This window comes from Stegodyphus dumicola, chromosome 2, assembly GCF_044657685.1.
Source record: "Stegodyphus dumicola isolate Sdum_Otavi_A_Nest chromosome 2, ASM4465768v1".
NCBI lineage: Eukaryota > Metazoa > Arthropoda > Arachnida > Araneae > Eresidae > Stegodyphus > Stegodyphus dumicola.
This window is the reverse complement of record NC_140769.1, coordinates 130,921,747-130,939,854: the sequence shown is the minus strand read 5'-3', so window position 1 is coordinate 130,939,854 and position 18,108 is coordinate 130,921,747. Positions and strand designations below refer to the sequence as shown.

General features: G+C 35.3%; 1 protein-coding gene across 1 annotated transcript in view; it reads right to left on the bottom strand.

The window, feature by feature from the left end:
• LOC118184952 (uncharacterized) overlaps positions 1 to 18,108 on the bottom strand; it is a 721,540-nt gene that overhangs the window by 664,032 nt on the left and 39,400 nt on the right. The window lies entirely within an intron of this gene.

Here is an 18,108-nt window from a genome sequence, read left to right as displayed (position 1 = left end):
ACTGGCATCGGAAATGTCTGGTCACAATACACTGGTCACTATCGCTTTCCTTGGAACAAAGTTTCGTCATTTAATTGGAGTATCTACCATATTTCAATGTGTCGTGGTTGATTTAACATTTATAATTCTTTATTCAGACCTCAGTTTATAGTATTTTCATCTTAGAAAAGTACGTTTCCTTTTCCTTATTTTTTTATAAGGCGCCAAAGAAAGCCTCCTTAACACGTTCAGTTACTAAAAATACACCTATAAGTCCGTCAGAATGATCCCAGTGCGATTTTCATTCGTTTACTTTATTTTGAAAAAACCCTCTTTAGTGACAAGATCTATTTTCAGCCTAGACTAACACTCTCTAAAGATAACACCACAACACGTGTTACATAGCATCACGTCAAGTTTTTCATCATCCTGTCAAACTGTCATCTTTTCCCATACGTGCGCGTGAGTTTAATTTTACACAAAATGCTTTGACACAGTCCAACGTTTCTTTCGCCGATCTATCTTGCAAAAATAAATAAACTCAAATCTTGACTGCTTTCCAAACAACTTTTGAAGATCGGCTGCCATGCCTTTGCTCCACCCACTCTTTAAGCAACTGAATGTTTCAGATAGCGAACTTTGGTGGCGGTCATGTTTTCACACCGAGGAGCCGTCATCTTTAATATTTGTATGCATAATACTACTATTCCGTGGTCCAGGCAAGTAACCTATCTTAGTCTTATACTCAGGGCTGTGGTGTCAGTAGGGAAAATGACCGACTCCGACTCGACTCCCTCATATATATATATATATATATATATAACTAATTAAAGTAAAAATTGATGGCATAGCAAAGTATTTATATTAATTAGCATTTATTATGAAATGGAAAAACTGGCATTAGTTATTTCTAAGAAACAGTATAGCATCGGCAAGATCTTTGTTGGAGGGCCATAGATCCGATTCGATAAACTTCAGAGCTGAGAAGAGTCTTTCCACACTAACTTGGGTAGGATGCTACTTCTTTTAACTTTTCAAGATAGATTTTTACAAGTTCTAAAAGAGGTGTCTTGCAAGCGCAAACATATTTCTCTATTTTGTCAAAGGCCGTGTAGAAATCTTGTTTGTATTTTTTTCATTTTTATATCTAAAGGCTCTTGGTTATTTATTTTCATTTGCTTTGCCTTAGCCATTTCAATATTATCCAAAAATATTTCTCGAAATCTAGTTCAACACTGTAAGAGGATGGTACAGATTCAATTGCAATGTCTGCAGTTTGACTGTCCTCATTCGAATTCTCCAATTGTTCTGAGAATAATTTCATTCTTAATGAAAGTTCATAGATGCCTTTCTTTGCCTTTTTAATTTGTTCGTCATTCAAGAAAATTCGATGTTTCGGATCTACATGTATTTAACCTAGCAAGATCTCATTGCCTAGCAAACTAGTTTCTCTTTTCTTCATTGAAGAAATAATTCCTTCTGCAATAAACCCTCCATTTCAGAAAGAACAAAAATCACATTCTTCCATTCTCGCCTCCTATCAATTCTTCAGAATGCAGCTTTTTTTGTGGCTATATACGGTGTAGAAAGAAGAGATTCCAACTCTGCAAGATCATTCCACAGTCTTTCTGTTAGTGAAACATTAGGGTTATCTACATCTTTTAAAAAAGTTCTTAATTCTAACAACCTGTTTATCATCAAATATGTACTTCTTTATCGCGTTGCTTGATCAATATTTGCTCCTGTTCCTGCTCGCTTCCTAAGAACGGCATCAATTTTGGGAGTTCTTGCTGCTATTGCTGCTTACCTAAATTTACCAGTGAGATTTGCAATTAAATGAATCAGTTTAATCACTAATGGCAAATATCACACCCATGGTCCTTCCTTATATTTATTTATTAATATGTCAATAAAATAGAAAATAACTATTTATTAATGTACATAGTTCATAAATAAAAACAGTAACTCAGCTTGTCATTAATTTTTTTTTTATTCATTTAAATTTCATTTCAATATCAAACTGTCCAACAAAAACTGGAGTCGGAGTCGACTGTTTTTAGCAACTTTCAGCTCGACTTCCTTTTACCCCAAAATCTGCCCGACTTCGATTCCGACTCCATGACTCTGACTCCACAGTCCTGGTTATACTTGACAAAACATTAATAGTGTTACGAATTTGGTATTTAAAAAGCTAATGTTAGTTCAATTATAAATTAAATAGTTTTATTTCCCGCGCAGTGCAGCGCGTGACGAATATTAAAAGAAAGCTAAGCCGGAAAATTGAAAATACAAGAGCGCGTGCATGTAACATTTAATAAATATCTCTTTTTGATTTCGAGAAAGTACTAGAAAATTCTCGCGCGCGATTTTAAAATCTTATTAAAGGAGGAAAACCTCTCAGTTCGTTGTAGTTACTTAGTTTCTTGTTGTTTAGAAAACTGCTCTTGTTGACTGTAGCGAATTCGCAAATTAGCTTTCTTTAGCTGTTTTGAATTAAGTTCTCTTGAACATTTGAGTAGTTAAAAGATAACTACTGTGAGATATTGTAATACTGCACGAATATTTTAGGAAATGTAAGCATATTTGTTGTGATAAAAATAAATTATTGTTCCTTTTTCATCGGACTTGTGCATTCATTTCGTAACGAACCCGTACGCACGCAACAATAGGAAAGCTCACATTACTCACGTAATCTCCGTAGGTTCCGGAAGTGTAAAGCTACTCTTCACACCTTAATTCGCCGGAACTCGGTTTTATCCCTTGACAACAAGTTACTTATCCGTAAGACCGTGTTACGCTCTATGTGTGCCCCGTTTGCATAATTCACAAGTGCACATTAGCATCCATCGCCACTGAGGAAGGGGCTTCAAAAATGCACCAATGAACTATTGCTGTTGTGTCACTGAATCTTTGAAACTGTGTATATAAGCGCATGTTGTTGTTTACGCTTTATTTCGGGCAGGAAGGCAGACTTTTCGGTGCACTAAACCGAACGTTTACTTTTGATCCCACTCGGCGAAAACACACTAAAAGTGCAAAAACTGACTGAATTCACAATTCCGCCAAGTTTCAAATGTAAACAAATACCGCTGCTGTAATAAAAAAAAGTCTGGCTTAGCCACTTTTAAATTGTTCATAATTTTACAACTATTGCATGCAGATTAGCTAAAGGCACAAAAACCTTAACTAGAAGCTAAGAATAACATAATTCCATCATTTTTAAAGCAAAAAATGCACAATATATCAATGCATAAGAAAAAAACTGAGCTCACGAAGCCGAGTAATAGAGTGGTTGCAACCACAAAGGGAGGTATACAACTACATGCTAGAATAATTCTATATACGAAATTTCAACGTTCTGAGGCTACTCGTTTTTGAGTTATTCGAGATACATACTACATAGATACGTACGTACAGACGTCACGAAGAAAAATCTCTTCTGAATCCATTTTATATTCCGTTTTGGGAAAAAGAGTCCTTTATTCTGTCCTTACGTACAGATGTCATACAAAAATATTGCTAAATTGCATTCTATAGCCTTAAAAATGGATATTTTCTTTGAAACATGATATCCGAAAACTTTGGCGATAACGATACTTCCTTTATTTCGTACTAGGAAGTAAAACAGCCATTTATGACTTACAAAATCAGAAGTCAGAATTTTTCAATAAAATCAATCATGCTCATAGTTGCTTTAAATGGCATTCTTAAAAATTACTTTTTATGATTTAAGGGAGAATACACTGGTGTGCAAATATTAAGGATGAGTAGGAGAAATTAGTATAAAAGCTGAACAAGGTAGCAGAACGGACCGAAAGACTTCGAAGCAGTACAGTCGAACATGCGCATATATAGCACGACATAACCCTTTGCGGCAAAATGTGTCCGGTCTGGACACACCTAAAACTTTCCTTCTGTACGCACAGAAAAATTGAATGAAAAAGTATTTATAGGTTATTATAGGTTACTATGAACCTTCTTTATTTACAGTAGAGCGCAGCTCAACACAAACCAGTCCATATATTTTAGCCATGTTTAGTTTTTTAAAACTCCCATTTTTCAAAGAAATCTTCCAGACTTCTTTTAGGGTATAAAAGGAATTGTTTGAAAAGAAATTTCTATGATATTTTTTTTTGGCTGTATGTTAATTTTCTTCTATGTTATTTTTTTGGCTGTATGCTAATTTCCTTATTCTATATTAGTTTTAAATTTTTACCTTGAAATCTTCCCTAAAATCAAACGGCGAACCTTAGGTGTGCCCAAACCGGGCTCATCGATAATCTAGGACAACTGAGAGTCTGTATTCTTTGTTTTTCCGCATCTCATTGGTCAGTTCAATGAGAACAATGCTCGTTTCAGCACTCTTTTCGAAGCTCTATTCAATCAGTGGGCACACCCACAGAATTAAAACATAAGTGCTATCTTCACAAAATTTTACTTGCGTACTCCTTTAGGCCTAATTAGACTGCCTACCCTTTTTTCAATCAAAATTCCAACTTTAAAAGGTAGCGTGCCGGAAAGGGTTAAGGGAAGGGGATATCGGAAGGGGTGTTGCAAATGGGCGGGTGAAAGTTAATGCACGGTGATTTCAACGATGTCTAATTGCTACTATGGTATGATATGGCCAAAACGCAATCCAGAAGACTTCATCAAGATGATTTCACCCGAAGTCGCGTCATTGAGAAGTTTACGAAGGTCGAAGAGGGACATCAGGATAACTCACAGCATCATTTCACGAGCCTGGACAGCATTTCAAGCGGCTGTTCGAGCCTTCAGCAGTGGTCGTCCACGAGCAAAAACGCAACCGGTATACTATCCTACTGAGAAGAAGAGACAGGCGGTAGACAGCGGAAGATACCGCGAGGCAGCATAAAACTGACTACAGAACATCCCGTATCACGTTTTAACTGTGGCCAGGAGGAAGGTTTATATTATTTTCATTTCCTTCAGAAGCAAACATTTCATCAGAAAATCTATAAACTATAATCTATTCGTATCAGAAAATCTATAAACAGAGCTAATTAATTCTCAATATGATATAAGTCTCGATCAAATATTTTTTTAAGCTGCAGATTAAGTTTTATTCTTTCATACTCGCTTGACGCATGCCAGAAATTTATATAATTACTAATATTTATACCCAGAACTGCAGTTCATCGAAACGTTAATTCTTTTTACAATAAATATTTAATCAACGATGATTTTATGAACAAACAAACAATCTTGTACCTTATTCAATGGAAATAAAAGTACTTTTTTTTATTGTTACATTTGCTGAAATATTTGCATTACACCAAATATTTATTTAACCTAAGAGAGGGGGCAGACTATTCCCAAATTCAGATTTTTTTTTTGCCCAGATGAACTGTGTACCCAGTTCGTCTTGATATTTGGAATAAGACAAGAGTTTTAAAATTGTGTCTAAAAGTAATGCTTAAATTCCATATTACTAGCTCTGACAGTGTTAATTCAAATATATGAAATCAGAAAGTTAATTAACCAAAATCTGTAAAAAAAATTACTTGCCTCTCATGAGCTTTGACAGGAAATGGGACAAACTCGCGTTAAATACGCCAGAAATCCCAAAATATCCGTGAAAGTACTATACAGTGGTCTCAGATGCGGCAGTTCCCAAAGCAAATTTGTTCCATATGCGAATTCATTTCACTTGTGTATTTGTTGGAAAGATTTCAAAATTTTAGTTATTTGATGTCCGAGTTTACATCATTTCCATTACTACTAAAATATAAACATGAATAACGCACCAAAAATTCGATAAATGGAGGTTATTAATTTACATCTAAATAAATCTTATTTAAAGATTTGAAGATACAGATTTGATTAACTTTTATTCGTACTTGCTAAAAAATGAATAAGCTCAGTCACAATTTTTTTTCACTAAGAAAAATTAGCGTTATTTAACTAGAAAATCATCTCGCCTTCAATTATTTCTGAAAAACTTCAGATTTATTTCACTTTAAATTATTAGCCCAGAGGGCGTTACCCCAGAAGGGCTATTAATTTCGTTTTGGCATTTCGCGTTGGTTCACTATAAGCGTTGTTTCACTTTTCAAATTGTTGCCACCAAATATTAGAGCCCTGCATTATATTTAAAGAAATTAAATAATGAAGAATTTGCATGAATGTATGTATGTTTGCGGAAACTTGGAATTTGTTTTATTTTCGATTTCATATTTTGTAAAACTTTAACGAATATTTGATCAACAAGCTCTACGATTTCAAAGCGAGCAATGGCAACACTCTACGGGAAAAAAAAAAAAAAAAAAAAAAAAAAAAAATTCTCCAGCGAGCAAGGCTGTGTATCGGAAATTCTAAAGATGTTCCCATCTTAAAATGATAATTTTTCGATATTACTGTTGAATTGAATTTTACGTTTTAAGTGCGAAGAACATGATATTTAATGAATAAAGGAAACACACAAAATGCTATAAAAAAACGCCTCTTGGGGCGTAATATAAAATCTGAAAGCTTTCGGATTTTTATTTTTTTAATTCATATTTTCTTTCTTAAATTATTTTTAACGTTATATATTTAAAAAATGTTCATAAAAATTAATATTTCGAATGTCGGTCCATATAATCCGATTATACCAGTTAACGCCTAACTTTTTTTCCGTACCAGTTAAAGGTTAACCTAATCGAATACTTTTTATATTAACAAGTTGACACCCACTGATACCACTATCGTTACTTCTTGGAATACTCGATTCATCCGATAATCCCTGCATTTCCCGCCGAGTTGCGCTAAACGTTGAACATAAGTTTCTACCCGCTGTGGGCCCCCCATGCACGTGGGGTGCATGACAGACCTGTCTATGCGACCGCTGCGCAAATAAGAAAACAAAAACCGCGCTCCGTGCGTAAATTCGTAGCCACTACCTTGGGCACACACCTGTTCTAAAGTGCCTGTTATTCCTACATAGGTTAAGGATGTGGCGGGATAATCAACCCGATACAAATTAGCGCCGTCTGGGGAATTTATTGATGTTGGCTCACAAAGGTCGTTTACGTAAAGAAGAAATACAGGGTGCTCATAATTTATTCACCGGATAAAAATATGGTTTAAATAATACAGAATAATGTAATATAGAATAATACATAGGGCTGAATGAATTTTATTTAACACTTCAATGAATTTTATATTAATACACTTCAACATTCTCATCATGATTCGCTTGGAGAATATTAAGTCTGTTCTCGATTTTCCACCAGAATTAAGCATTTGTGGAGTCACAGTATTTCTAAGACTATTCCATTTTTTTAATTCTACGATGCTGCGAATCTCTACAGCATTACCTTTTCTTTTTCAAGTATTCCCAGAAAAAAGTCGAGTTAGTGTGACAACTGGAGAACGGGGTGGCCATGATATTGGTCCATCTCTACCAAACCAACGATCTAGGAATGTTTCATCAAAGACATCACCCACAAGTGTAGCCCAATGACACGCGTACGATTTTCCGAAGAAATTTATCATCATAAATCATCGAAGAAATTGATCAATTTGTTGATCACTTCTGAAGAAACTGTTCATCATCATATTTTCCGAAGAAATTAATCATAGAAATTGATCATATACCGATCATACGGTGAAGAATGTCTACAGAAAATACCTTACGAACGACTCGAGCATTATGTTTTGATTTGACAAGTCTGCAGTTATATCCGCTGTCAGTTTCAACCCTTCATGAACAACTTTATCAACAGTCGATATGGGAATTCCTGATTGCGGGCTGGCAAGGCGAATGGATTTACTGTGATTGCGAACAAACACTGAAATGGCGAAAATACTTTCATCAGTGACTTACCTGCACATCCTTTAAGCAAAACACGTCTGGCCTCTCGAAACTGTTTTAGCCATCTTTTACTTTATTGTTCCATAGGTTAAAATTAATGTTCGAATGCTATTCACGTTCGAAAACTCCGAAACTTCGTTTTCCATAATCAGAGAATGCGCATTGCTTTTTCACTGCATGATGCCAATTTGTTTGTAAAGAAACACGTTCCCTGTTGCCATTCACGAGAAATTCCTTAACTAAAGACTATATCGTTTACTTCGTTAAATTACGTTTCAATTTAATCTTGTTATCCGGTGAGTAAATTATGGACACCCTGTATATTCGTTCGGGTGTTACAGCACACTCGTAAAAAGAATAATCTTTACAGTCAAATTAATAATTTTTTCCCCACATTTTGTTTAGCATTTTACGAAATTTTACGTAACAGAATTTTTTTTTACATTTTGATTTAGCGACGACTCAGATAATTTAAATTAAAGTAGAAATTTTAAGGGATAGAAGTGATAATAATTAATTTGATTTCGCATCCCAGACTGCACATGAAGAAACAAAATTCCCGTTAAGAATATAAATGGAATATTTTTTGATTTCGAATCCCATACCAGATATGAAAAAGCACGTAGTAAAATTCCTAATAGCTCGGAGAACATATAAAAACAAACAAACAAAAAAAACCTGAGCTCACGGAGCCGAGTAACAAACTATATATATATATGTAAGAAAAAGAATATGTGAAATATTAAATTACCAACGCAAATTTTCCTTCATTATTCTAAAAATAGTAACCCCTCTGTGCATTGCGTCATTTCGAGAAAAATCTATGTCATATGACTCTTACGTAATTCTGGTGATGTAAATTAAACTAAAACTCAAGCAGCCAATAATAATTTTACAGCAATATTAACTATCCAATCAAAATGCTTTGAAAACCAAAACTAACTCATTCTAACGAGATTTCATCCTGAACATTACGGACTTGCTTTCCACCCTTTGACCTAGCTATACTGCTGTCTGTCTGCTGCTGCTTTCTTGATACAAAGTTATCAAAATGTAAGCTTTTTGGAACAGACACATTTAATGTGTCGACTTGTGTGTAGCTGAAAATAGAACTGAAAATTTAATCTGCCTTCTCCTCCAATTTCCTAGTCATTATGGATCAAAACTACTACGCAATCAAAATTTCTACTCCTGAATATATTACACACACACACACATATATATATATATATATATGTAATAATAGCAAGAAAAAGACGTAGCAGTGTTGATACCTAATAGATATACAGGTTATATCGTAGATTCATATTGAAGATTATTGAAGATGAAGAAATCTCATTGCGTACGATGCTAACATGTTAAGTTCGCAACATCTATGAAACTTGGCAGTCCAGGTAGCTTTTATTCAGTTTTTAGCAGAATGAAAGAGCGTCCAAAGAGCACACAGGCAAAAGCTAAAGAGCATAGTTAGTTATCCAATATTTTGAAAGCGCACGAAGAGAAAGGTTGTGGTTTCAGTTAGAAGTTTCAGTTCCCAATTATTACGTCATCAGCGCTGGCCATGCAAAATGGAATGATCAAGAAATGACTCAATCCAGAGAAATTACTACGATTTTTGAAACAGAGAGAGAGAATTAAAGGGTTACCGTTAGTTTAAATTATAATTTTGATTCACATATTTATCTTACATATATACACTCTTTTGAAAAAAAAAATGGAAGCATCAAGAACGACTTTTGCGATCGGGACGAAATTTGGTATTAAAAAACATCTTGATCGAACATGAAAATGATCAAAATTTCCAGGCAAATGAACAGGAATTGCGATCATAGCGCGCATTTCTAGTGCGCAATTCACAAAGATAAAACCAGTATAACAGAGGCAGAAAATTTATTTATTTATTTTGTTGCTGCCATTGTAATTTCGTAAAGAAGCAACTAAAGACGCCATTGCGACGATATCGAAGACCTTACAGACAACTAAACGACTTCGAACCTGGTCGCATTGCGTGAAGCTGGGTGGTCATACCGAGCAATAGGCCGCCACCTGCAGCGCACAGACACTGCTGTGCAAAGATGTTAGCAGCAATGGTTACTACAAGGAAATTGCCGACGAAATGAAGGCTCTGGAAGGCCGCACAAAAGAGCACAAATGCGAGACAAAATAGGATAATTGCTCGCCAGGCCCGAACCGCCTCGACGGTATCATTGTCGACTATTCAACGCACTACAATTACGCCTATACCTCCCGTAATACCGTCCACCGTCTCACGACGCTTGTCTGAGGCGGGGTTAAGCTCACAGAGGCCTTTAAGACCTTTGCCTTTGACCCCATAACATCACCGGTGTCGTCTGGAGTCTAGTCGCAACCGATCATCATGGCTGCCATCAGACTGGCATCGTACAGTGTTCAGCGATGAATCCCGCTTCACTCTTGAAGCAGATGACAACCGTGTTCGCGTCTGGAGAGGGTGATGCCAGCGGTCCCAATCAACCTTTGTTTTACAAAGGTATACAGCTATAACCCCTGGTGTGATAGTGTGAAGCGCTATTGCTAGGTCACCTTTAGTCATCCTGCGTACATCTTTAACAACTCAATGATATGTCCTGCGGCCGGCTGCATTACCCTGCATGGCACGACATCCTGGGGCCATTTTCCAACAAGATAATGACAGGCCACATAGCGCTCGTATATCTCTGGACAGTCTCCGTACAGTTGATACTCTTCCTTGGCCAGCAAGGTCATGAGACCTTTCTCCCATCGAGCATGTCGCCACCAGATTCGGGCACCACAAAATATCGCAGATTTGAAGCGACAACTGATTAATATCTGGCAGATTATGTCGCAGGATAACATTAGGAACCTCTACCACTCCTTACCTCGACGAATTCAAGCATGCATTGCCACCAGGGGCGGTTCGACCAACTACTAATTAGAAGACTCGGTGGGTGATTGTGAGCCGTGAACAAGTACTATGACCTTGATTTTTTAATCATTTTATAATCTGTGTATGAGCTATACACATATTCAATTTTATCAAAGACATCCTTCATGATGCTTCGATTTTTTTGCAAAAGTGTGTATATTAAAGGCAATGTAAGAAAGACATACAAAAAAATCTCTTCTGAATCCATTTTAAATCCTTTTTGCAACCCGTTTTGGGAAACAGAGTCCTTTATTTTGTTCTTACTACATATGTCACACAAAAACATCATTAAACTTTATTCGATTGCTTGTAGGCATAATCCTAAATAAAACCGTATAAAACTTATATTAAATTGTGTAACATATATTTGTAAATTAGTATGATATACAATTAATCTGTTCATATGAGTCCATCTGCTCATATGAGTCCATTTTAAAATAAGTTCTTCAATTTACTGAAATATTTTCTCTTCACAAATATGGCGCCCAGATGTTCTCTTAATGGAATGTTAAACTCAATTTAACTTTTAGTCTAACATCTGATTCAGATTTTTCTCCCCTTCATTCATAACCTTTTCTGTAGATCCATTATCTGGCGTCAGAATTTAAAGCACGCAGTAGTTAATGCATCTTCCTGTAATTGATGCCAAGGTTATTAACTACATTATAAGGTTTGCTCAGCTGAGCCGAAGGTCACTGAAGTAATTGTGAAATCAGCTGTCTCTTCTCTATTAAGTAAAACCTTTTTCTTAATCTAACAACCAAATATTTAGTAACAATTTAATACATAATAAAATACGAAAAATAAATCTAAAAAAAGAAAGATTTCAGACATTAGCGGTCGCGCCAAAGGGCTTGTTAACGTTTTTTACACTCTCGCTGAGGTCTCAATTTACTCTAGTCTGTTCTTGCACTCGCTCCGCCTAAACTTTTTTTTTTTTTTTGTCTTTTTAGCTTTATTATTAAGCATCTTTTTTTTTTCTTTAAAACACTTAAGTCATGTATAATTCAACAGCAAAATCATAAAAATTTTACAAGCATCATAGAAGCATACGTGTAAAATTCCCGATGCAGTGCTAAGTATTGGCATATATTTTTTTTATTATTATTTTTTAAATCTTTTTTCTGCTCATCCTATCAATGCTCCTTTTTCATACTAAGATGGCTTTTCAAAACTTTTTTTGTCTTTTTGTTATTAACGTTTTGTGTGCTAACTTTATTATTAAATGTCAAGTTCTTCGCACCTACGCCACATAAAAAAATCACAAAAAATTTAAAAACAGCATATGTTTAGATTTCCTGATGGACAGTCTCGCGAGCTAAAGATAAAAATGTTTTTATTCCGTACAGAGTTGCCACTGCTCTCTTTTAAATCGTTGAGTTTGTTAATCAAAACTAGTGACTGACTGCCGCAGGTATGGGCCTGGGTTCGAATCCCGGAGAAGGCATGGTTGTAAATGTCCATCCTTCATAGGAGGCAACGGTGGCTAGCTGTTAGGTGTACTTCCATAATGAAATGGCCACAACTTTGCAGGAAGGCTAATGGCTATTAAATAAAGTCCACAGCTATTTTTAAAAAAACTTTAACCCTTTCCGGCACGCTACCTTTTAAAGTTGGAGTTTTGATTTGAAAAAAAAACCGGTAGGCAGTCTAATTAGGCCCAGAGGAGTACACAAGTAAAATTTTGTGAAGATAAGCACTTATCGTTTTAATTCTGTGGGTACGCCCAAAGTGGCACACTGATTGAATAGAGTTTCGAAAAGAGTACTGAAACGAGCATTGTTGTCAATGAACTAACCGATGAGATGCGAAGAAACAAAGAATACAGACTATCAGTTGTCCTAGATGATCGGTGAGCCCGGTCTGAGCATACCTAGGGTTCGCCGTTTGATTTTAGGCAAGATTTCAAGATAAAAATTTAAAACTTATATAGAATAAAAAGATTAGCATACAGAAAAAAAAAACAGAACAATTCCTTTTATACCCTAAAAAAATCTGGAAGATTTCTTTGAAAAATGAGCCATGTTTAGTCCATGTTTAGTCATATATTTTAGCCATGTTTAGTCTTAAAAAACTAAACATGGCTAAAATATATGGACTGGTTTGTATTGAGCTGCCATCTATTATAAATAAAGAAGGTTCAGAGTAACCTATAAATCCTTTTTTCATTCAATTTTTCTGTGCGTACAGAAGGAAATTTTTAGGTGTGTCCAGACCGGACACACTGTGCCGCAAAGGGTTAAGGAGGAATTTTAATACTGCGCTTAAGGAGAGGTGTGAATTACTTTAATAACGTAGGTTAAAATTCTATTTTAATTTTAGTTTTGTTGGTAATATTTAATAATAGCAAATACTTTCGTACTACAGCCCTTTAGTAGAATTTTAAGAAGATCATTTACAAAAGGATGTAAAACAAATATGCCTTCATGCTAACCTTCTGGAAATGGCAGTCATACAAATTTTCTTACTTTGGCAACGCGCCATTATTTGAATTGCCGAAAAAAGAAAATTCAAATAATGAGCCATTTCGAAACACAATATTTCTTACGCTGAAGATTTTCTAAGATTATTTGATTTGCAATGCAAGCGAGAACTAGCTGCCTCAGATAGGGATGCTTTTCACGAAGAACATCTCAAGAACAGGATTTTTACGTGTTTATTTATTTAAAAAAAAACACCTGATATCACAATCTAGTTATCTAGTTTCACTAAGAATCGGGCCAAGGACAAACTAGCACCTAACGTGTTTTAACAGTTCGAGTACTGTTGAGCACGAATTCTTATGAAAAGTAATTTGTAAAATAATTGAAAAGCTAATATTTAAATTTCCTTCGAATTTCTTAATTAGAATATTTCCCTTTACTGTGAAACTGTAACAAAATTTTAAAATATTTCGCTCTAACAACTATACTGTTGAGCAAGAAATTATGAATACAGAAAATTTGACGGAATAAACATTGTATAAATGAACTTCCTTAGGCTTAGTTTGGTTTATGTAATTATGACAAAGCCTCGAGGGCTATCTGTGTAGAGGACTTTCTAAAGAAAACTGTCTCTTATACAAATTACACATGGAGAAAACCACAAAAACGCCCATAGATGCAGCCCGTTCTCGGGATTCGAAACTACCAGTGTTCAGCGACTTTACGGCTTGGCCGCTGGCGGGCCAACTTCCTTAGGAATTAAAAGAATTACAATAAATCGTCATTAATACTTTTCACTGTCACTACACTTTAGGAAGGTATATGCTTAATAACTGCTGGGTTTCGTTTATTTTCTCAGCTTCTAAATAAATTTGGTTGAGTGATTAATTAATTACAGTAAAATTCGTAAGCCCTATGTGCTTAAAAGGGTGCCTTCATGGAAGACTTTCCGAAGGGAAACTGGCTCTTGAATTTACGTTTTAAATCATAAAGCTCGGCAGCTTTTAAGTAAGGTTTCGGCAGCTTTTAAGTAAGGTTTTGCAATTAGTTACCCACGTAATGTTAAACACGTTAAGACAGCACTCGAGAAAGCTATCTGCTTATTGGAGTCTATGCTTTCGTGGTTTGGTTTGATGGAATATGGCAAAGCACACTAGGGCTATCTGTCTAAGGATCGCCTTCGTGGAGAACTCTCTAAGGGAAACTGGCTCGTAAACACTAAGCTACAAAAAACGCTCATGCAGCCAGCCCGTTCGCCTGGATTCGAACCCAGGTCGGACCTACCAGTGTTCAGCGATTTTACCACTCGGCCACTGGTGGGTTATGCCTTCTTGAGGAGATTTTCTAAGGGAAGTTGACTCGTTTCTACTACACGTGAGAAAATCTTCAAAATACACATGCAGCCAGCATGTTCTCTGGGAACTGAATACCAGTGTTATGGTCGAAATACAAGATTTCAAGTATCCTTGTCCACTAGGACACAAAAAGTATCGTTTTTAAGAAAATATTTCAAGCAACATTTAACAAGCACATTAAGTGGGGTTTGTGTTTCGAGATAACTTTAATGGTTACAGCCGAAAACATCGCGGCAAAAACATCGCAGACGAAAACGTCGCGAAGAAAACAACGCAAGGAGAAAACGTCATGCTACAAAACATCGTGGGAGAAAACATCGCAAAGAGAAAACATCGCAGTTCTAAAACATCGTGGTACAAAACATCGACGTCGAAAATAAAGCGGTTCAAAAACTTCGCAGTTTAAAAACATCGTCGTCGAAAATATCGTGATAAAAAATAAAGTATCTACAAATCATCGCATGACGATAACATCGCAGACATACTTTTTTCAGGTTTTAATAATTGTAAATGGATATTCCCGTAATGATTTGTGAGCGCAGGATGGAAAGAAGGATAATTTTTACTTTCATATTTTTTATTAATCAATAAGTTTTTTGCTGAGAAAATAAAAAGGAAACTTAAGCATAGAAAATTAATGCAACTTATAGCACTTAATAGAATTTTAAATCGACATAGTTAACTAACAAAGGCCATTAATAAATCGTTTTTTATAAAGTTTTTACTGGTAATTTTTCATGAAAACTATAATCTACAAGTTGCATTTAATTTTCTATGTTTAAGTTTCCTTCTTACTTTTTCAGCAAAAATTTATTAGTTAATAAAAAAATGTGAAAGTAAAAATTCTCCTTCTTAACATCTTGCGCTCACAAATCATTATGGGAATATCCATTTACAATTATTAAAACCTGAAAAAAGTATGTCTGCGATGTTATCGTCATGCGATGATTTGTAGATACTTTATTTTTTACCACGATATTTTCGACGACGATGTTTTTAAACTGCGAAGTTTTTGAACCGCTTTGTTTTCGACGGCGATATTTTGTACCGCGATGTTTCAGAACTGCGATGTTTTCTCCCAAGATGTTTTGTAGCACGACGTTTTCGCCTTGCGTTGTTTTCTCCGCGACGTTTTCGTCCGCGATGTTTTTGCCGCGATGTTATCGGCGGACACCACTTTAATACGTCATTAGATGTATAAATTAAATCGTCATCGTAAAACGAATTAGTTCATAAACGCTGGCGAGAGGGAGGGGGATTAACGATAAACTCGTTCTTTTTCAGTTTAAAGAGCCGCTGTTGTTTAATGCGTAGGATTATTAGCAGAAGTGTGAGGTTGTTATCGAATAAATAAAACAAGCAAAAGATTTTACTCACACACACACATATTTTCAGTCCAAAGGGGCACAATTTGCCAAGAAGGATTATTAATTGTGTTTTGGCATTTTGCGTTGATTCACTTAAAATGCCGGTTCACTTTTCAAACTGTTGCCACCAAATATTATCGCCCCGTATTATATTTAAATAAATTAAATAATGAAAAATCTGCATAAATGTATATATGTTTCTCTCATTGTGATAAAACAACGGTATCTAGAACCATCAAATTTTGAATAATGTAAGTCTAGACCCGAATATGGGCATCTGGAAGCCCGAATTTGGAATTTGATTTTTTTTATTATCGATTTCGTATTTTGTAACACTTTAACTAATTTTTGATTAACCAACTCAACGATTTCAAAGCGAGCAGTGGAATACTGTATGGAGAGGGGGAAAAACATTTTTATCTCCAGCGTGCGAGACTTTTTATCGAAAATTCTAAAGATATGCTCATTTTAAAGTTATTTTAATTGAATAACTGCTTAATTGAATTTTATGTTTTAAGGGCGAAGAACATGATATTTAATAAATAAAGGTAACACACAAAACGTTAAAAAACGCCCCTTTCGGCGTAATCTAAAATCTGAAACCTTTAAGATATTTTTCAAATTTATTTTGTTCTTTTTTCATTATAAATGAAAAATAAATAAGAAATATGCAGAACTTACGAAAATGGTTTAAGAAATTCAAATATTACTTTACGATTCTAAGATGGTTATCTTTTCAGTACATATACAAACTATATACATATTTTTTCAGATCTATCTGAAATCTTTCAGATTTTATTTTTATTTTATTTCATATGTTCATTCATTGAAAGTGACTATATAAAACTGGTCAATGATATGAGAAGTAAGATATATGGTTAAAGATATCCCTAGTAAGCATTAAATCTATAAATGAATTGTCTAGTGTACTTAGTTAGATTCTTGGCACCATAGCGAGATTAAAATGATGTTTCGTAAAATCAACTGCCTTTTCATTCCGTATAAAATATAGCAAGCACCATACGAAAACACTGATTATCTACGCGCGACTGTCTACCATACAATCTTGCTACTCAGTCGTATGCGCATGGAGCCTTTGATGTCAACAAAAATTTGTTTTCTTTTTTTTTTTTTTTTTTACTCGTAACTATGAGTATACTATTTGCTCAACTAAAAACAAAAAAGTGTATTTGCTAATGGGGTCTTTCATTTGTCTATTAATGTATTTAGATAGATTGTAGCATTTATAGTCTCGAAGATATAAGCATTCTCTCACACCTCAAATAGCATCTTAATTTTTGCTTTTCCATCAGACCCTTACGAAGGAGTGAAAAATCAAACCAAAATCAGACCATTCTTCCTTAATGGTCTGGTTCATTTGGTTTATGGGATTACAGCAATGCCTGGAGGGCTATCTGGAGGGAGGGATACCTTCGTGGAGGACTTTCTAAGAGAAATTGGTTCGTATACACATTAAACATGGGGAAAACCACAAAAACGACCATGCAGCCAGCCCGTTCGCGGGATTCGAACCTCGGACTGAACTTCCAGTAATCAGCGACTTTACCGTTCTGCCGCGCCCTAGGAAGGAATGCAATCCTACGTTAAAAAAAAAGGCCAGTTTTAATTCTTGTAGTGCGCACGGCTAGAAAAGATCAGTTAATAGGCTACCTTTGTATATGCATGTGTTTTTTATTCAGTTATCATAATACACATTGTGGCTACCTGCTAAAGAAGAGGGATACATTCTTGAAGCAGTTTTAAGGGAAGGGGGGCTGCATAGAGAACACTTGGGAAAGTCGCTCCTGTATACCCTGGTTCGCCAGGATTTAAATTCGGTTAGAATTACTAGCGTTCTTATTCTTTCCACCGTGAATTTGAGTAATATCAGGCTTAAAATTTGATTTAATTTTTTAATTTTCTGCTAAAAGAAGATTAAATTCTTCATTCTAGGTTAGATTATTACGGCAAAATACCTCCAGGCTGTTTGCCTTCCAAGAGGAATTTCTAATGAAAGAAAGTAGTTTGTGTTTACGTTATGTTGGGGGGGTGCATGAAAAAGGAATGCGAATATGTACATAAAGTTACCTTCTTTTTAACTTTCGTATTAAATATATTTAGTTTGAAAGTGAAATGCGAAGAAACTTTGTAATTCAAAAATTTTGTTTGAATTCCAACCCAATGCAGGAGCCAATTTAAACCCTCAGGAGGAGATTCCAGAGAGATACCACTGTTGTCTGGCTTA